At 38.1% G+C, this 15820-nt stretch overlaps 1 protein-coding gene and 1 non-coding gene across 3 annotated transcripts in view; one reads left to right on the top strand and one right to left on the bottom strand.

The window, feature by feature from the left end:
• Window positions 1-15820, bottom strand: part of nhsl1b (NHS-like 1b) — a 194202-nt gene that overhangs the window by 123192 nt on the left and 55190 nt on the right. The gene's annotated exons all lie outside the window — the stretch shown is intronic.
• On the top strand, window positions 14692-14774 carry trnal-cag (transfer RNA leucine (anticodon CAG)). The gene has a single exon. It is a non-coding gene; the product is annotated as a tRNA-Leu (tRNA).

The following is a 15820-nucleotide window of genomic DNA, read 5'->3' as shown; positions in this document are numbered from 1 at the left end:
TAAAAACAGAAATACAGCACACTTCTTAACACTCTAAAGTACTTTTTATCTCATAGTATTGAACTTATTGCATGCCATTGACCCTAACTATGTATGCTCATGTTACTGAACGTCTAGCATCGTCAATTGCAGCCAATGAGAGCTCTGTCATATCATTTCGTGTATGGAAAGGTTCAACTTTGAGAATGTGCTGAGGCGATGATTGCGTTTACAACACTTGTGCACTGAGCAATAACCCGTTCGTGTGGAGCGATTGACCTGTTGACCCCAAAGAAGCAGCTGAACGGCAAACCTGGAGGGGCAACTCGAGGTCAGGATGTGCTGTGTTTTTTCTACATTTGCAACGCAGACAAAAGAGCGTCGAGTGACATTCCGGGCCACTTCCCCAACGCCTCGCCAGACAAAGGGGACACACATGTGGAAGTCATGTGCGCCGTTTTTTAATACACAAATCTGGAGACAAACGGGAACAGTGTTGAGAAAGTAACGGCGTGATAGGTTAAGACGAACGCACGGGCGGTAATCTGAGGAGGGAATACGCACACATGCACGCTCGAGGTCCAGCGGTTGAAAGGGAGAATGGGTGCGGTCGACTACACATTCCTGATCGGTCGTGTCTGAGTGAAAGGCGCTGGCTGACCTGAGGCCAGATGTGTTCTTTTGTCTTTTTTGTATGCACGCCTTTGGAAAACACGCAAATTTAAAGCAATTGTGGCAAATCTAGAAAATTACGAATTGCACATTTGCTTGTAAATCAAAGTCTCAAAGTGTCTTAACGCACTGAAATGAATGAGATTGGCTTTAATCTGTTCCAGTATTCTAAAATTCACAGCGATTTTTTTGTTTTGTTTTTTGATTAAGAAAAATCTGAGTGCTGCAATGACCTGTCAATTAACTTGAGTAATTCCAATAGAAAAAGCTTTGAATCAAATTTTGCTAATTCGAGGATTCGTTTAAGTACAGTGACATTGTAATGGTTTGTTTTGAAAGTATTGCATTCTGTTTTATTGATTTAGGTGGATACACTGCCCTCTAGTGGCAACAGTTACTATGCCAAAATTCATCTTACATGGCTGAATACAGCTGCTCCTTGTTAAGACTAGACCCGAAACGAATACTCGAGCAACTCAAGTAACTCAAGTTTAAAAACTGATCCGAGTAATTTTATTCACCTCGAATAATCGTTTGATTTTGACAGCTCTAAGCATCACGTTTTGCCCGGAATACTTTGAATGCGTGACAACGCGCTGAAGTCACGTGCGTAGAGGAAGAAGCAATAAAAAAAATACCTCACTGCAGCCGACAGCCGTTACAAACTGCGCCGACGTTGCTAAAAACTACGCCCGCATGATGCTAATGTGGTAGCAGGTAGTGTCCGATGCAGCTCACAGATATCGGATGCATTTAGGACTAGATGCGAAATGACAGACTCGGCCGCGTCTGGGCAGCGTTAGTAAACCGCCGCCATCTTTAAGCAGTAGACTTCTCATCGCTAATAAATATAACGTTACTGTCACTCGCTCACGTAACGTTAGCCCTTCGGAGGGCTAGGTTTCTATTGATTATGACCACTGTCGATGCGTGGCTAACGTGTCTTACATACAGGCTTTATATAATCTGTAAAACCACAGCGTTGTAGAGTGATGAGTGTGTAAAATTAAAACATAATAAAGCTAACTGTCAGTTTTAGCTCAGTCGTCATTGCTGAATAAAACACCAATTAGCACTGCTCCCTAATGTGCTCCAATACAGCAGGTATCATACATTTATTTTGAACACTGCAAAAACTCAAAATTCTATCAGTACTTACAGTATAGACTAACTTAAAACTTAACTAGAACTTAAAAATAGCTTGACACGAATGGAAATTAAATTGAAACACGTGGGAAAACACGTAGCTTTCAAGTGATGTGTGTTATCAAGCGTAATTACATTTTTAGGTAAGAAATATGTTGGGGTTTTTTTTATAAGATCTAGAAGTTTTTTTAGTTAAAGCAGTGAATTTTTTTTTCTAGTCACATCTTAGATGCCATTGTTGGCTGTTTTCAACAATGTACATAGAAAATAAAGCCATTGATTGACTGAAAATGGTTCAATATTGGATTAAATGTCTTTTTTTCTCATGTATATTTATAATTGCTCTTGACCTAAAAAAAAAATGTTTTATCCGATTACTCGATTAATCAATAGAATTTTCAGTCGATTACTAAAATATTCGATAGACATTAATACAGTACTACCTGCCTGCAAAGCCATTTTCAGCGATATGCTTGGCCCTGATGTGATTAGATATTGCTAAAGTCCCCCTGTTTGATCATTCTGAGCTGTTCAAGCCGAACTGCTATGAAAAATAAAAACAGAGAGAGACTGAGAGCTCTTGAAGAAGATTCCAGCCAGGATAATGGCTTTGTGTTCATCTAAACAGGCTTAAGTTTCACACTAAGCAACCATACAGTAAAAACTGAGAAATTATTTTATAATGAAATATACTGGACAGAAAGTAGTTTTGGTCTGTGGTGTGCCGCGAGATTTTTTCCAATGTAAAAACGTGCCGTGACTCAGAAAAGGTTGAAAAACACCGCCCTAAAAAAAAGGCATGAATATGAAAGAAAATATTGACTCAAAAAGTCAATAAAAATAAACAAAATTTTTAAAAAGTAGAGTCTATTTATTGTTTTACCTACTGTTTTTTTTTCTTAAAAATTAAACACACTTTAAAATTTAAAAAAAAACATTTTTTTTTTTTTTGCTTTTAGGAAACTCTAAAATGAGGATTTGGACCATTTTTAAGTCATTCTGTCTAGACAATAAATTGACTATCAAAATATTTTTTTATTCATTAGGCAATTGACTAGTTGCAAATGAAAACCTCATTTATTTATTTACAATTTTAAGCTTGTATCTCAAAAAGGTCATACACTACTGTATATTACAAGATTGTAGTCACATTATTAACTCCTTGGCAGCCGTTGACGGTCACAGACGTTCAAACCATTTGAACAGGGAGGACTAACTAATGAATGATGTTGTCTCAATGCCATTGACGGTGATAGACGTCTGATCCAATTCGACTGGGGAAGTCGAATTGATACGGACGTCAATCACCATCAATGGCAAACAATGAGTTAAGCATAGAAAAACTCTTCCTTTTATTTTGTAATATTACATAATCCATGACCATTGTGTGTAATTGCATAGCCACACCAGATTAACATCACCGTAGATCGGACGTCTGTATTCTCTCTCTCCAATTGTCTCAAATTTAGTGTCCAACCCCCCCCCCCCTCAAAAATGCAAAACATCTCAAATTTCATGCCTGGTGACAAAATGCACAGCAAAAATTATGAAGCGCTTGCAAAGTGTCCCATGTGGTTCTCATTACATAAACTTCCCCGCAGCTTGTTTTGTGTTTAAACTCGCGGATTTATGAATGCGGTCGAACCAGTTTGAAAAGAAAAAAAAAACATGTTGCATTCCCCCCCCCCTCCTCTGTAGAAGCCGAGTGCTGACTGACATGGTTTTGACAAGCAGCTGTTGAGAGGGAATGTGCGCTCTTACACAACGAGCACATAAAAAAGCGCCAGCAATGTCAACAAACTGCAGTTGAGGACGACGTGGAAGATCGATTACAGGCAAAAAGGTGTGATTTAAGAAGAAAAAATGCCTAAGTTATGCAAGAAAAGTTTGTAACAGACACAAGAATAAAGATGGAATTTTATAAGAATAAAATACTGAATTTTATCCATGATAAAAACTTGTACTATTCAGTGCTGGCCAAAAGTATTGGCACCCCTGCAGTTCTGTCAGATAATGCTCAATTTCTCCCAGAAAATGATTGCAATTACAAATGCTGAGGTAGTAATATCTTCATTTATTTTGCTTGCAATATAAAAACACAAAAGAGAATGGGAAAAAAAAATATCATTATCATTTTACACAAAAATCCAAAAACGGGCCGAACAAAAGTATTGGCACCCTCGGTCTAATACTTGGTAGCACAACCTTTAGACAAAATAACTGCGAACAACCGCTTCAGTTTCTTACAATTAGGGGTGCACGATATCCATTTTTTGAAACCGAGACCGATATCGATAACTTCCTGCTCCTTTAGGCCGATACCGATACGATAACCGATAATATATATATAATTTTTCAATGCATATTCACTGGAGTTTTTGAACACCTGTAGGTAAGAAATACTAGTGGTGGATTCAGCATAGATTTGCCTTTGACCTAACCAGAATTTTCATGATGACACGAACATTATTATAATGAACAAAACAAAGACAAGAACAGTTTTGACTTCAAATAAAGTGCCCATATTAATTTTTCCAAATAAATATAATTTGAGTCAATCACAATCAATCAATCAATATCATTGACGATGTGTTCCCCTGAACAATGAGCACAGAACTAAAACAAACATAAACCCAACAGGTATTGTGCTTTGTCAGCAGATACAACATTTAGTGCAACAGGAGAGGATACTTTTGTCTTCTTGGTCCATGAAACAACTTTCTTAACCTGGCAATTATAGGAAAGCAAGCCTATCAATAACCAAAAGGCCTCTCAATAACTTGAAAACATAACAATGTAAAATACAAACATTCGCTAATTGATATAGTAAGGTTCATCACTCAGTGATTGAAAAATAAGGCCTCTAGAACAGTAACAAAACTTTACATACTGGCAAAACGGAAGTGGAAACAAACGCACACATTCCAATCCACCGACACCGTGCCAAAATTAATATCAATATGCCCGATAATATATAATGTTGTTGGATTTATTGGGATGACGTCATAATTCCTAATATTGGACTGATAATTATCGGACCGATAATTATCGTGCACCTCTACTTACAATGCTCTGCTGGAATTTTAGACCATTCTTCTAACTGCTCCATGTCTCTGAGATTTGAAGGGTGCCTTCTCCAAACTGCCATTTTCAGATCTCTCCACAGGTGTTCTATGGGATTCAGGTCTGGACTCATTGCTGGCCACTTTAGAATGCTCCAGTTCTTTCTCTCAAACCATTTTCTAGTGTGTTTTGGGTCATTGTCCTGCTGGAAGACCCATGACCTCTGAGAGAGACCCAGCTTTCTCACACTAAGCCCTACATTATGCCGCAAAATTGGTAGTCGTCAGACTTCATAATGCCATGCACACGGTCAAGAAGTCCAGTGCCAGAGGAAGCAAAGCAACCCCAAAACATCAAGGAACTTCTGCCATGTTTGACTGTGGGGACCGTGTTCTTTTCTTTGAAGGCCTGTTTTTTTTCTGTAAACTCTATGTTGATGCCTTTACCCAAAAAGCTCTACTTTTGTCTCATCTGACCAGAGAACATTTTTCCAAAACATTTTCGGCTTTCTCAGGTAAGTTTTGACAAACTCCGGCCTGGCTTTTTTATGTCTGTCTGTATGTTTTTTTTTTAAACGAAATATCGATTCTTGGCAGGACCATATCAATAACCAGACACGGCGCTCCCCATACGCATAACACGCACTGCGCGGAGGGCACCAACTCTGCCTGAAGGGGCAGAAGAAAAAAAATCAGGTTTGTAAAAAATCCTAAAAAATAGTAATTGTAATAATAACAACAATATATAGTATTTAAAATAAAACTTTGTAAAGCCTGATAAATGCAAGTAATACAAGTATAAGTAACATAGGCTCATTATTTACACAAAAAAAAGAATCTCCTGTGCGGCCCTCTCGTCACTCTACCTTTGGTGCCCCCCCCCCAATTCCCTAGTGGTTTGCTCCATTATGCTTCAGTCGCAAATTTGTCAGAAGTTTATTCTTGAAAGGAAATGTCATCGAAAAGACAACAAGAGTCGGGGGCAGAAAAAAGGAAGAGGAAAAAGCAGCAAGATGATGCCCGCGCATCACTTGCAGGTAAGAATGTTTTTTTTTTTTTTTTTTTTTTAAATAATTGTTTATTTATTATCAGCTACGTTTACATGACTACAATAATCTGATAACTGGGAATAACCAGGTAATGACAATAATGAGATTTGATGCATTTACGTGCACTTCAGTGATGTGATAATCAGGAAAAAACTGGTTTACATGTTAAGTCAATAGCTCGATTTCTTTCCAAGTACATGACGTAAAACTCTTGGTCTCAGCATAGGCCTTCCTCCATGTTTACCAAAAACCCATGCTTGCTTGAAGTTGTCCCACTGGACCTCTTCAAATGCGAGTGTGGCGATTGCGTTACACAAGCTCGCTAACTGCAGAGTAGGCCCATCGGCTGAAAGCGAATCAGGTTGGCGTCCCTAAGGCCTCTCTAGCGACATCCATTTTTCCATTTGTACACATGCTCAGAGATGTAAAATAGCGGTGTTTATCAGATAAAGGATAGTGGATCATGCTCTTTACATGACCACTTGAATAATCTGGTAACTCCAGAAATCGGGTTATGATCGGTTTATTAGTGTACACAACCAAAAAAAAAAAAAAAAAACACTCCAAAACGCTGTGGTGGAAATGATGTGACTTGCAATTTCATTGCACAATGAAAATTAAATGGAATGTTACGAGACATACCGCTAGTGGTTTTATGCAACGACTATGTTGATACCGAAATTTTCCATTAGTAAGATGCCGTAGTCATTTTCGAGAGATTCAGAAGCCAAGAGCGACATCTACTGGTGAAACTAATTAGAAAAAAAAAACAATCTTAAAGCTATGTAGATTTCCCCTTTCATATTCATTGTTTCCACATTATGTCCAGCATGTTTGTATAGTGCCCTATCAGTCCATGTCTATAAAGGTATAATATTAAAGTTTTCATGTATCTGTGTTTTGAATATGGGCCTGCATAATACTATAATTAATTTAGAAAATGTTTCTACCATGGTTCAAAACAATATTTCACCGTATAATCCCTGAATGTTTTGTCTTGTATTGGTGGATGGGGCGGGGGCAACAAAAAGCATTTATGCCTAGGGCACCAAAATAGCTAGCGCCGGCCCTGTCAATAACCTTTTGGGCTTCAAAGTATCACGATATATCACCTTTTCCATATATTGTCACACCCCTGTTTAGTCTGTTTTAGTACAACACAGTTTTAGGTACTAATAATTTTTTCCTTGAACCATGCTTTTGGTTTCAGTCAACAAAAAACGTTTTTTCAATTTGACATCGATCACTCAAAATTCACCGCCCAATCGTTATCTTCTACTCAAAAACGGTGCTGCACGTCTGTATCATTTTGCAACTTATAAAAAACATAGCTTAATAACATAATTAAACCGCAACTATCTTTCCTCTCCATATGTGTGTGTATTGTATGTGTATGTGCTAGTGTCAGACATCAATCAGCCGTCAAAGCCAACAAATTCACCCCCTATTGTCACGCAAACGGCCGACCTGCCGTCTGCCTCGTCAGCATAATTCTCGCCTTGTATTTTGCTCACACTTTCTCTGATGGTGAGATCATTAACAGGCTCGCCTACCTTGCCGCTACTGTTCTTTCATTCATTTTTATACGCGTAAACACTCTTGGCGCTCGCACCTCGTAAGTGCGCCGCTTGGAGCCTGGCACGGCGTCAGACGCAACCTGGGGGTTCTCGACTCGTCGGTTGGAAAATGAGCCCAGTTATGGAGTTATTTTACTATTATTCAACTGTAAGGAAAAGATGTTGTCAGGGGAGGAAAACAAGCACTGAATACTAGTCGGGAAATAATAAATGATGTCATTTTTCATCTCACACTGTAATTATGGGGAATTACTGCACAAAGTTGCCCCCACGCAAAATACAATACATCTCATCATGGAGTTGATGATTTCAAGTTCGAGTTGCAACGAGTTCCGTTGATATTAGGGCTGCAGCTATCGATTAATCTATCAATTAGTTAGTTCAAATAATAGAGTAATCCAATTAGGAACATTTAATGCTTAGCAGAATCAATTTTAGGAGAAGACTTACTAAGTTGCACTTTCAAAAGAAAAACAAAATACAATTCCCGAGTGTTTTTTATGCAGAATTGCATTTTCATTTTACATGAGCAATAAATGCATTTAAAAATGAATTAAAATGCCTGAGCGTAGCCTCAAACAGTTTTTAAAAAATTAATAAACGAGGAGTATAACAAGTAAAAGTACAACGAAAGAACAACAGGCTAACTCGCATAGCAAAAGTCCGCTAGCTTAAAAGCTATGAAATGCTAACTTTTTGTTTTTACAATGCTCTAAACAAATCGTTCGAACCCATAATCCCACAAAAAACAGCTAAATATACCTTTAAACTAAATTACAAATGAATTAAAAAAAAATTGCGAAACAAAAACTTACCTTATGTTGGTCTTAACAGGGAGCAGCTGGATTCAGCCATGTTAAATAACCTAGGTCATATTCACTGTTGCCACTAGAGGACATTGTATCCACCCAAATCAATAAAACTAAATGAAAACACTTCCAAAACAAACCATCCACTATGGCAACGTATACCAAATTTCTGCGTAAGTCAGAATTAACCCTTTAACTCATTCAACTTCAACCCAAAAATATATAAATACATTCTATTTTTAATTGTTTCAGTGTCCCAAAAACATATTTATACGTCTTTTACGTTTTTTTATTATTATTATTCATTTATTTATTTTTATAAGAGGCATCTATAGGTTCCGATTTATCTAAAATATAATGCACAAAGCAATAAAACTGGCCACTGGAGGTCAGTAGCGCATTTGGTAAGAACTCATCTCGAGCCAAGAAAGGAAGTGAGGAAAAACAGTCAGGAAACGGAAGTTGGAGGGATCTTGTGAAGACGCGTGAGAATTTGAGAAAAATGTGGAGAACGATCGGGGGAAAAAAGGTAAACGACACTGGAGGAGTGTTTTGAAAAGAAAACGAAACCATCGTCAAAGAAAGATAAAAAAAAATCTATCTTGATGAGACGGTGACGTCCACGACAGCGTCAGGTTCCACACGCGTTCTGCGGAGCTCACGTTGCGTTACTCTTTTTTAGCCCGAGGTTGTGAACGACGATGAAGATGGTCAAGATGATGAAAAAAGTGAGACCGATCTTGATCCGGACTCATCAGATTAGCCACGGGAGCAACCGAGAGCCTTCCCTGTTGTTATGTTCGCAAATACCTCAACACTTCAATAGTTTAGTTATGTGTAAATAAATTATTACTTTGCTATCAAAAGCTCTATTTGTCTTGTTGTTTATCTTATTTTGTAAAAGGAAAACATTATTCAGATGTTTGGGATGTAACTAAAGCAAAAAATAGGTGCGTATAAGTCAAAGTTATGTTTGAAATGTATACTTTGACAAAAAGTTCAATTTCTCTGTTTTTTCATCAGAAATTGGAAAATTGTTCAAGCAAAGCTATTTTCTAATGCTGATTTCTAAAGAATGGAAAAAGATATGAACTAACTTTGTTTTCTGCTGAAAGAAGAGAGTCTCATCTTTCATTTAGTGGGTTCCACGTTTGTATAGCAATAGAACAGAATTTTCTGTGGGCCTTGCAAAATCAATCAAAATACAGTAAAACGGCCGGGAGGGAAGGGCCTTGCTCCGGTGAAAATGGCTGGGAGTGAATGAGTTAAGTGCCCCAAAATAACTATCCAAAAAAAAAAAACAAAGTATCGTATTTTGTTTAATGATGGAGGATACACAGCCATCTGCTGGTAGCGTTGGGTCTAGCTGGACTGTCGCCTTATGACTGAGGCGCAGACTCTCGTCTGATATGGATAAAGGACGGAAGCGCTCTGGTTTGGCCCATATAAGGCTGTAAGTTGTTTCAGCTAATATATGTCAGTGTATGCATTTGTGATTAAATTTACATCTACAGTTTGTGGAGTTACGTGGGAGCGATTTGCTATAAGAATTTTAAATACGTTAGCATTTGTAGCATTTAAGCTAGTGGACTTTTGTTAGCCAAATTAGGCTAATTTAATCTACTAAATTTGCATATTGATTAGACGTTTGAATACCGATTGTTTTGTGTTAAGTGTTTTATTGTTAAAATGCGTGTCGTTTTGAACATAAATGTACACATGCGTGTTACAGCTTGTCAAATTGTCAAAAGTGAATAAAGTAAAAAGCTTCAAAAAGCACAATTTTTTGATATCTGGAAAGCTGAAAAACTTCACGTTTAGTGAGGGCAGAACACGTCGTATTAATAAAGTAAAGTAAAAAATAAGATATTGTAAGGTACAATAAGGTAGTGCTTATGCGATTTAAAAAACAAAACAAAAAAACACTCGAGACAAAATGACGGACGAGACTCTGGCGTCGTTATGTCAAAATCGCGTAGTTCGAGTACATCGTAACCCTGTAGTGTGTTCATTAAACTGGCGAATGTTGCTGTCTGCATGAAATCATGAAGTCATTGTTTTCGTATTTTTCTGTTAATTTTGGGGCATTTCAGGTTCACCTTTTGTACATATTGGGTCACTTCCTGTTGATATTGAGGCATTTCGGTGTCACTTCCTGTTGATTTTAGGAAATTTAGGGGTCGTTTCCTGTTGATAACAGGTCAATTCCTGTTGATTTCTCAAGAAATTGCATATTCTATTAGTTCATTAGTTAATTAATCCTGAAAGCGTCTACTACTTAAAAGTTGTGGGCTGTTGAGTGATGTGTTAACACTTTGTTACTGCCGGTTAAAAACGCGCCGATGGCTACGTGTACAATCAGTTCTAACATCTACTAAATTAGCTAACGATACTTTAATTTATTGTCATTTTGCCGTTGTTTGAGCCTGATGTTGCTTGAACTCTTGAACATTTTGATCGCAAAATGTGAATTACGATACGGCAAACTTAGAAACCCGAGTGAGGGAAAGTCCCCGCTGAGTGGATTTTGAACGGGTGGGCGACCATGATTTGCGGCGGCAAGTTAGCGGTTCACACCCTCGACACGCCCGCGTTATATAAAACACGAGAAAAACTGGTGTTCCGTTTGAGGGCGACAAAAAAAGCCAGCTAGCTGTGACAAACGTGTCAAGATGGAGGAAGACAGATGGGAAAAGGGGGAGCGATGGAGGGCGGCCAGATGGATCTCGGCTCCCAAACTTCTGACAGCTTGTGGGAGGATTTCCTTTGGGGAAGAATCGCTCTATTTCTGTTGGACGTGCGACGCTAGTGCGGCCAATATGAACTTCCTCGTTGTTGACTTTGCTTAGGCGTGCGATGGGCTTCCACTTTGCCAGACTAACAACTGGAAGTCAGGATTCTGGGCTCAAATACGTGCACGTGTGAATTGAAGCTGTGATTTAATGTAACGCTATAAAGCAGGGGTGGGCCTATGTAGAATGTACAGCTCGAGGGACTTGCGGTCTGAAAGCGCTTTTGATCAGACCCCCCATTTACAGTTCTAAAAACAGATAAAACCTCAAAGGAACTGTTATTAGAAACAATATTTAAGCTAGTGTACAGTTAACATTTTTTGCTCCTTTTTGAATTGGGCTAGCATGAAGTAATCATGTTTCAGGATATGATAGACGCCCAATTTATTTTAACCAGGAGGGTCGAATGAAGGAATGTTCCAAATGTTCCTTTCAGTCCAAATAAATATGTATTTTTTTATAATAGATTATCATAGGTTTTATCATAGGCTGTGCATGTAAACCTAAAGGTAAAAGCTACCATCTAAAGCTACTATCTATAAAATTCCTTTCTTTTTTACAGTGGTACCCCTACTTACAAATGTCTTGGTTTTCGCTCAGTAGTTGTTGCTGCTCTTGAAAGCTTAGGTTTGAAAAAAATTACCAATATCCATCTTGCGTCTTCTGCTCTCAGGTGGTTTTGGCTAAGCAAAGCAAACGACCGTCTCTAAGGTGCTAGTCACGTGATCTGTTTGAAAAACAATTTGGACCCATTATAAATTTTTTTTTTTTGCTCATTTCATTTATTTTTGTTGTTTTATTGCTTTACTACTTATACAGACTAGAGATGGGCGATACCAGTGATTTTGGATTCGATCCGATACCAATTAATACCAAGGCCAAATATTGCAATCCCGATCCGATATCAATACCGGAAGTTCATATTCTATATACACACACACACACACACACACATATATATATATTTATAGTAAGCAGTTTCCCTCAAACTCACAAACCAATCCATCAACAACAAACTCTGATTAGTCAGTCTCACTCTTTAACCATGACCCTTAAATTCATATGCACAGAACATTTTCCTGCTACACGTTGTATTTGATCAAATTTTAATCTACCTAAATTAAATATTTTTGATCTAATTAAAGAACGAATTAATAGTAGCATGTTACCGCCCTCAAATGGTAGATCACTAAAAACAAATTCAATAACCAATAGTCACTTGCCGTTTTTGATTTTTTTTTTTTTTTCAAACAGATTTTGAAATAAAAAAATAATAATAGTAAAAATTAATTAATTAAAAAAAAACAGATCTTGAAATAACTGAAACAGACCTTTCACAAAATAAAAATAAGTAGCAACAAAACATGAGAAATCAAGCATTTAATTGTTTGTAACATAAAAAAATATGGAAAAACATTTCATGAAAAAATAAAAATATGAAACATAAATTCACAAGAAATAATAATAAATGAATAAGAAATAATAATAAGGTTAAGTAAGAAATTAGAAGTGAGAGGGGCAGAGGAAAAGCATGCTGTTCGACACAGAATAGGTACGTGAACAGGGGCGGGAGCATACGCCGGTGCACTGCTTATGTGTGTGCACTGCTTACGTGCGTGTAGAATGCGAAAGGGAAAAGAAGTACAAAAGGTGTGCACAAAAATATACCCAAAAATTGACAAAGAATATACATTAATTCCAGATATCGATACTTTTGCTTGGGGATCGATACCTAAAATTTAACGCGCTGGATCGAAATATCGATATTTTGGTATCGGTCCGCCCATCCCTAATACAGACAACATTTTACCGGCAAAGTCTTAAATTTAAATTCATATATAGGAAAGTCAAGTACATGCAATGACATTTTTTGGCCACTGGAGAGGCTGTAAACCCCGGTCCCACCTTTATGTCCGCGTATGGCTGCTACTCAAAGTTCCCAGACTTTACAGAAAGTAACATACTTATAGCTGCTCTGCCATTGGCTATTGCCTAGCATCTTCCTGGCATCCAATTGGCTAGGAGGGACCTCTACTGTGTGTGTACAGTATGTGTTTCCCGGCTTCCTCTTCATTCGCCCCTCGTGTTCCAACAGTTTTACATGAGTGTATTAACTTTTATTCTTCACTCAATTCCTGTTTTTTTACATTATGCACATCTTTGATTTTATGTTTATTGTGCAATAATTTAATTCTAACATGTATTTGCGACATGTTTTGATGGATTTTTATGCTTTATGAAAGATTTATGTCTGAATTTTGGGGGTCTTGGAATGGATTAGGGCCTCTCTACTTTCCGAATTTTCAATTGCGTACGGCTAGCAACACGTCACTTTTGCTCGTTAATATTCATGACCTTAGCAATTGTTGCTAGGCGGGTCAACCTCCCGTTTGTCCCTAATAGTAAATGCATGGAAATAGTGTATGAACGAGATGTTTACTGAGCTAAACCTACCAATTCTGTCCGAAAATGATGTCCCTCATGCCAAACTCACTGGTAAAGATGTGGGAGAACATACAAATGTTCAGTTAAAGAGATGGCTTGAGTGTCGAGGGCTGAAAAAGACGGGAAAAAGAGCAAACCTGATCCAGAGTTAGCTTTTTTATTGACACCTTTTTCTTGTGTGCATTGCCTTAGGCCACTGACAATGACATTCTCATGTTTCAATAATCTATCCTTTACCACCATATGCCCTTTCTTTCTCATATATTATATCTTCTGGTTGTCTTACGTCTCTTACCGTTCTTGGGGGCAATTTACATCGCTATTGTGTAGCAATCGCAAATGCTACTCGGTGACAGCCAACGAACACTTTTAATTTTTTTCATTAATAACAAATCTTAATAATATAATTTAATTGCAATTACACCTTACTAAAGTTGGGGTTTTTTACAACAGAAAAGGTAACAGTGGCAGTCAGATACCATTTTAATTTTTTTCAGGTCATTCATTGACAGACAGAAGCAGCAAGGCAAAACGCTGCGCTAAAAAATTGGTAAAAATATCAAAATGGCTTATGTCTTCATCCTCTGTAGGACCATGGCCCCCAACAAAATGTTTACTGCATATGAAGGTGAATGGCTTCACCTTGCTGGTGTTAAACTGGTCTTTTGGACGTCCGTACAAGTTGATCCATTCTTTACATTTTTTCTCCGAGTTTTTGGTTTCGGGAAACGTATGAAGAAAACATCCTTCATATGACGTAATGTCTAGAGTTGTTTCTACAAGTTCCATAGCTCTTTTTTTCAAAGATTACCAGAGAACACAAGCGAAAATAACATGGATTGTATGCGAGGGTGTGTCTATAATGACCGACTTCCACGTTATGATAGCGACGTCACGGTCTAAAAATAGCATTCTATTCACGAGACCACTTCTAGAAATTTCGTAAGTAGAGGTAACACTGTAGTAAACTTATTCTCCTTCAGGTTAGGCTGCTCAGTAACATGTTAATTAACGGGCCACACCTTTTTGAGGTACATACATTCAGCATCACAGATATTATAGCTAAGAGCGCGAGAAAGGTAATCCCAAACAGATCGATTATCTGCAGTCCGCTGGTAAACGGACGATCGTGTGTAGTAATGCTCAAAACCCCAGCAGGTGTCAGGATGGCCGAGCGGTCTAAGGCGCTACGTTCAGGTCGTAGTCTACTCTGTAGGCGTGGGTTCGAATCCCACTTCTGACATAGACTTTTGGAACTAGCGATTACACTGTCTGACTGGATATGATTTAATTACTCCTCTACTTTACAAAATCTTTCATCTTATGCAAATTAAGTACTAAACCAAGGTGTTGAAAGTTAAGACAAATCACTAGGTTTTACTCTGGTTGAAAAAGTAGACTTGTATAAACCGAGTCACCTAAAAAAAAAAAAAAATTCTCAGAAAGTGTCATCCCTATGTTTTTATGAAATACATCCTCCACAGGTGTTCAGTTGCAGATCCAAAAATAACAAGGTTATGCTATTGATTTCATCCTTCAGGGCATCTGACTGTTTCAATGGAATTTAGATTTCAGGGTTGGTTGTGAATGTTGTGTTTCACAACACAAACAAAAACAGTATTTTAAATCGTACCCCATAGACCTCATTAATAGACACCAAGGTTACTATTTGTACGTTTTCCATGGCCTTAGAGCGACTAAATGTCAAGGGTACAAAAGACTCACCTTAGAGAATAACACCCCCGCGACGAGACATTAAAACCAAATACACCGGCGTATAATATAAGCAAATCAAACAGAACAAATGCAACTAGGCCTGCAAGCAGGACTGAACGGGCCCTCTTAGATTGGCGCAACTCGGACGACACGCAGGTCAGGGTGGTGGCAGATCTTCGCCCTCTCTCCACCTGATGACAACCTACATAACTTGCTTGAAACTAGCCTCTTTTTTTGGGTTTAGATTCACATTACATTACGTCCACACACCTAGGAGAAAAAAACCCTATTGAAAAGGGTCCTACAAAAAGGAGGCGCTACTGAGCTGTGCAGCCACAGCCTTATTCAAAACCAAAATGAATCTTCTAATTGGGCCGATTCGACCAGGTGTGCCAAATTTTGTGGCTCTATAAGCTGCCTAAGTCCCTGTAGAAATCTACTTCTTTATAATGTCGAACAAAGGGTCGTCACGGCAACAGACAGAGACATGTGGACATGGGCCTTAAAATGGAGTATTACAAAAGGTCTTGTAACAACGATGACCAATCTCAAAAGAACTGGACATGGTAGGAA

This window comes from Corythoichthys intestinalis, chromosome 19 (genome assembly GCF_030265065.1).
Source record: "Corythoichthys intestinalis isolate RoL2023-P3 chromosome 19, ASM3026506v1, whole genome shotgun sequence".
In the NCBI taxonomy this organism is placed as follows: domain Eukaryota; kingdom Metazoa; phylum Chordata; class Actinopteri; order Syngnathiformes; family Syngnathidae; genus Corythoichthys; species Corythoichthys intestinalis.
The sequence above is the reverse complement of the archived record's forward strand: the minus strand, read 5'-3'. Positions and strand labels throughout refer to the sequence as shown.